The sequence below is a fragment of the Brassica napus genome, chromosome C4 (genome assembly GCF_020379485.1).
Source record: "Brassica napus cultivar Da-Ae chromosome C4, Da-Ae, whole genome shotgun sequence".
NCBI lineage: Eukaryota > Viridiplantae > Streptophyta > Magnoliopsida > Brassicales > Brassicaceae > Brassica > Brassica napus.
In genome coordinates this window covers 33573102-33579101 of record NC_063447.1, presented here as the reverse complement: position 1 = coordinate 33579101, position 6000 = coordinate 33573102, and the positions used below count along the sequence as shown (strand labels likewise).

Here is a 6000-nt window from a genome sequence, read left to right as displayed (position 1 = left end):
TATATAACATGTAATTAATTAGAATAAAAATATAAATTAATTTGGTGTTATTATTATGATGAATAAATTTAATAATACATAAAATATTATTTCCATAATGTCATTGAATCTAATAACCTTGTTTTTGTTAAAAATAACAAATAATTTAAACAAACATTTTTGTTTAAAGAAAACTAGTAAAAAAATACTATCAATTTAAAAAAAATTATAATAATTTTTTTGGTTTTGAATGAACTCCTATTTTTTCAGAGCCTACTTTAAAAGCACCCACAATGGAGAGTTCTCTTCCAAAGCTTTTTAATATATGTATTCATATATGTATATTAAGAAACTTTGAAAGAGGATCCATTGAGAGTGTTCTAACTGTACTATCAAATTTTCGCTTTATAAATTTAAAGGTTCATAGAAAATAAATAACCTTCCTCGTAATTATGCTTTAATTCGTGTATTTAATCTTTTGTTTTTTACTAATCAGTTCTCTCCTCCAAAATTGAAATGATGAACATGAAGCTACTTGTCTATAAATTTTAAGTAAAGTCATTACTTGCGGTTTCCCCCAACTTAGAATATACAATGTAATAACGAGCCCATTTATGAGAGAGTTATTCTTGGGTTCACCCCCTAGGTGCACCTTTCCAGCCAATAAGATTTCATTATTTCAAATCGATATCTTTTAAAAAAAGAAACAAAATATTATCAAGTTATATTATGTTTTTAAAATAAAAAAGTGAAAAAATAGCAGCTACAGAAAAAAAGAATTAAAAAAATCTTTTTAACGTCGTCAGCAAAACACTAAACCCTAAATCCTAATCTCTAAATCCTAAACCCTAAACCCTTGGGTAAACCTAAACCCTTAGGTAAACCCTAAACCCTTGGGTAAACTCTAAACCCTTGGGTAAATCCTAAACTCTAAATAAAAACACTAAACCCTAAAACTCTAAACCCTAAATACTAAACCCTAAACTCTTGAATATTTTAGTGTTTAGTGATTTTGATTTAGAGTTTAAGATTTATCCTATAGTTTAAGCTTTATCCTAAAGTTTAGGGTTTACCCAAGGGTTTAAGGTTTAGGATTTAGGGTTTAGGGATTAGGATTTAGGGTTTAATGTTTTGCTGATGACGTTAAAAATATTTTTTTTTTGTAATTACTACTATTTTTTATTTATTTCTTTTTTACTTTTTAATTTTAAAAAAATAATATAAATTGACAATATTTTGTTTTCTTTTTTAAAAGATATCGAATATGAAATAACCAGGCCCGGGCTTGAACGAAAACATTCAATACAAATTTATGGGGCCTCCTATTTTTGTCAAAATTTTAGGGCCTATTTTTTTCAATGTTATTACTTATAAATATATCAATTTGACAATTTGTTATGTGTATATAAACTGATAAGTAAAGAAAATTGTGGGACATCACTAACATACAAAGATAATTATATTTTATATATTCTATGTTATTAAATATGAGTAGATTGAAAGGCAAAAAAAAAAAAAAGGGAAAAAAAAATTATGACAAACAACAAAAAGGGAAAATAACTGATTTTGAATAATTATCTTCTAGGTTATTTTTTTTTTCTTCGCATACATTCTTCACGCCTCTTCCACTGCCTCATCAGGTACCAAAATCTCAAATTTCTGATTTTAGTTTTAACTTTGTTTTTGATTTCTTGTCATCAACATCATAGATGAGAAGTCACAATAGTTTTGTTTAATTGTGTTTCTATGTTTTCTAGTTTTAGAATAATGAAGTCAAAATATGAAAGTGGAGCTAAGAAGCGGGAGAAGAAAAAGAGAGAAGAAGAATTGAGAAAATCCCAATCAGGTGCAATGTTGATGTATTTTAAAAAAGCAAAATCTTCTAGTACTGATCAAGATAGTGGAATTGATAAAGATGTTAGAATAGAAGATGAACATTGTGAGACTTCTAAAAAAGGAGAAGAAGATGGAACTAGAGTGGACTGTGCAAGTAAAGAGAAAGAAGCAAGTGATAATATGGCTGAGAAAGATGATGAGGATGATACTCAAAACGGAGATGTTTCCACAGAACATGATTCTTTTGTTGATGTTTTGGATCCTGCAAACTGGGGAAAAATTGATCAAGCACCGAGGGATTCTTTGGTTAGTAAAGGTCCTCTAGCAAGACCATCTCATGATTATACTTTTCCTAAAAACTCCATTGGTAGACACTTCTCTCATAGACATTACAAAAGATGTATGAAGAATGGGGATACACAAGATCGACAATGGCTGGTTTATTCAAAAAAGTCAGAGAAAATTTATTGTTTTTGCTGCAAGTTGTTTGGAGGAGACAAAGATACTACTCAGTTGGCTAGTACAGGATTTAAAGATTGGAACAATGTTCAGTTAAGGCTTAGCCAACATGAAAGTAGTCATTGTCACATCAAGTGCATGAGCCATTGGATAGAATTAGAGTTAAGATTGCAAAAAAATCTAACAATCGACAAGCATATCCAAGAAGAGATCAAGAAAGAGAAAAAGCATTGGAGAGAAGTTTTATTGAGATTGTTTTCACTAGTGAAGACTATGGCTAAATGCAACATAGCATTTCGTGGAAGCAATGATAAGATTGGTCAGGATAACAATGGAAATTTTCTTGACTGATCCATTTATCCAAGAGCACATCAGGCGAATTAAAGGAGGAGAAACTCATTATCACTATCTCAGCCACAAAATTCAGAATGAAATAATATCAATGTTGGGATCTGAGATGAAGCTGATGATCATTAAGAAGATTCAAGATGCTAAGTATTTCTCTGTCATACTTGATTGTACTCCTGATATTAGTCACAAAGAGCAAATGTCTCTTATTATTCGGTGTGTGGATGTCTCGGTAGATTCAGCTCAAGTTGAAGAATATTTTATCCACTTTTTGGAAGTTGATGATAAGTCAGGGAAAGGACTGTTTGATCTACTTTGTGACACACTGGATGATCTTAATTTGGACATTGATGATGTGAGGGGACAAGGCTACAACAATGGCTCAAATATGAAGGGGAAAAACAAAGGTGTGCAGAAAAGATTGCTTGATGTTAACCCAAGAGCTTTTTACACACCATGTGGTTGTCACAATCTGAATTTGGCACTTTGTGATATGGCTAAGTCGTCTGAAAAAGCGATTGATTTCTTTGGGATCATCCAGCGTTTATATAATTTATTTGTACCTTCTACGACCAGGTGGGATATATACAAAAAAATGGTAGGAGGTCCTACGCTCAAACCCTTATCAGATACTCGTTGGGAAAGTCACATTGATAGTATTAAAGCAATACGTTTTCAAGCTCCAGAAATCCGAGATGCTTTGTTTTACTTGGCAGAAACTACTAATGATCCTCAAACTCGGAGTACTGCTGAATGTCTCGCAATAAGTGAAACACACGGAATTGGAGGATTTGAGTTTTTGTTTGGTATGGTTATATGGTATGAGATTTTGGCTGCCATTAATATTGCAAGCAAGACTTTGCAGGCTGAAGATATTGATATTGATGCTGCTATCACTCAGCTAAAGGGATTAGTCTCTTTTTTTCAAAAGTACAGAGAGACAGGATTTGAAGAAGCCAAAGCTGAAGCCAAAAAAATTGCAATTGTTATGGATATTGAACCCATTTTTCATGTGAAAAAGAAGCGACTTATTAAAAAGAAAACACATTTTGGTGAAGAGTCATGCCAAATTATTGGTGACAATGTGGTTCTAAGCGAGGAAGAGAGTTTCAGGATAGATTATTTCATCAAAATCATGGATCAAGCTCTGGTGTCTTTTCAATCAAGGTTAGAACAATTTCAAGAGTATGAGAAAACTTTTGGTTTTTTGTTTGATCTTAGAAGGTTCAACTCATTAAGCGATGATAGCTTGAAGATATCATGTAGCAACCTTGAAGATTCTCTTAGGCATGGAGAACATTCTGATGTCGATGGAAATGATTTATTTTCTGAAATCAAGCTTTTTCGAGGTATTCTACCTGAAGATATCAAGAAGAGTGCTGAGGTGCTAAATTTTTTGAGAAGGTACAAGAAGGGTTATCCAAATATATGGATTGCCTACCTAGTAATGTTTACAATCCCGGTTTCAGTTGCCTCAGCCGAAAGAAGCTTCTCGAAGCTGAAGTTGATAAAGTCTTACTTACGGTCAACTATGTCACAAGAAAGATTAAATGGTTTGGCTATGTTGTCGATTGAAAAGGATATGATCAAGAATCTTGATTATGAAAGTTTGATGGATGATTTTGCAGGAAAAAATGCAAGAAGATCTATATTTAAGAACTGATAAGTTTTTTTTTTTTTAGTTTTGAGGATATTGTAATTTTTTTATTATAAACTTGAGTTTTTTATCGACATATTTTTTATACATTATCTAGGGGCCTCAGTTTTGTATTTCGTATTGGACCATGAAAATCTCAGGACCGGCCCTGGAAATAACACAATCCTATTGGTTGGTGAACTTAGAGGTTTACCCTAGGGGGTGAATCCAAGAATAATTCTTTATGAGAAGTGTTCTGGTGGAGAAGTTATAGACAATTTTCTATATTTTGTATCCAGAGACTAGAGTACTTCACTTATATTCTTCTGTAGTTTTGGGCTTTGATGGTACTTATTATGCACTTCTAGGATTCGAACCTCTTGAAGAATCTTACTCAGGATTCGAGAATAATTGTGGACTCCTGAATACAGTGCGCTTAAAAACAAAATGACTTAAGAAAGACTAACATTTTTATTTTATATTGCGCCATTAATGTTATTGCCAAGGTGTTAAAAATTGACAAATTCACTTTTTAGGTAAAATGTGAAGATTTATACATTCTTAAGTTTTACGATGTTGCAAACAACTTTTTTTTTTTTTAATAACATATTATAAATCAGCCCGAAAAACGAGAATAGGTTTCGGTTACAAGCTCGATTCAAACAAAAGTTTCCTAGTCTAACGAATTACAAAATAGCTTCGCCCACCCACTAAACCCAGCACATTCCGCTAATCTGCTTATAGTAAACATTAGAAATCGATTCCTGTTCTCTACCATCAACGATAATCAAGAGAAAGTGAGGTTCTCCTCGTTGCCTCAGATGCCGGGAGTTCCCGTGTCGCCTTTGGAGTAGCTAGGTCTCGATGATCTCCTCGAAACTTATAACCGTCACCTTCATTACGAGCAAACGCTAACGAAGAAGGGAATTAGAGCACAAACCTGAAAATGGATCCAATTCCCGCTATACAAACTTCGGCAGCGCCAACCCGGTCGAGGCCAAGAGATACAGAGATCTCCATACCAAGAACGGAAAAACAAGAAGTCGGGAACGAGATGGCCGCAGCGCATGAACCAGAACCTGCTCGGAGACCTGAAAGAAAGCAAGAGCCGCTAACACTACCATGACATCAAAGAGGAGGCCAAGGCACTAGGATGTGCGCAGCACCGGATGGAGCCACCGACAGAACCATGAAGACCCACTGACCAAACAAGAACTTCACGACCGTCACTGTAGAAACCCATAAAAAAAAAAAAAAAAAGAAGAATGGTCGAGTATCTTTTGGGTGGTTGAGTCACAGACGATCAGATTGTTTTTGTCTGAACCATGAGTCAAATATCCCACTAGACAATGGTTAGACAATGTGGTATATTTACTCAAAGGACGTTTCAAGCATGATACTTTTGGAAGCACAACAGGAAGACCGGAAATTGGGCAAAAAACCCTAATTTCGGCATTATGGAATTTTTCGAAGAAGCCGGAAACTCGAGAAATATTTTCCATCAAATCAGGATTCATTTGGAGTTTATTAAAAATAATCAGATCATCAGAACGGGCGTCGAAAAATATTGGGAATGATAGCGGGACGAAAAATTCACCAGAAGGCCGATATCGGACAATTGACCGAGAAGCTCGAGGTGGCTAGATGTGTGTGTGTTCAGGACGTGGTGGCAAGCTCCTGGCAGTGTGAGTGGCAAGAGAAGCATGAGGTGTTGCAGTAAAAATTATCACAGCATGCGGAGT

At 34.2% G+C, this 6000-nt stretch overlaps 1 pseudogene across 1 annotated transcript; it reads left to right on the top strand.

Moving 5' to 3' along the window:
* The first annotated feature begins 1154 nt into the window (after positions 1–1154).
* Positions 1155–5635, top strand: LOC106363784 (annotated as a pseudogene). The gene is made up of 2 exons (XR_007322090.1): positions 1155–3198; positions 3303–5635. The product of XR_007322090.1 is annotated as a zinc finger MYM-type protein 1-like (transcript).
* The last annotated feature ends 365 nt before the right edge of the window (positions 5636–6000 follow it).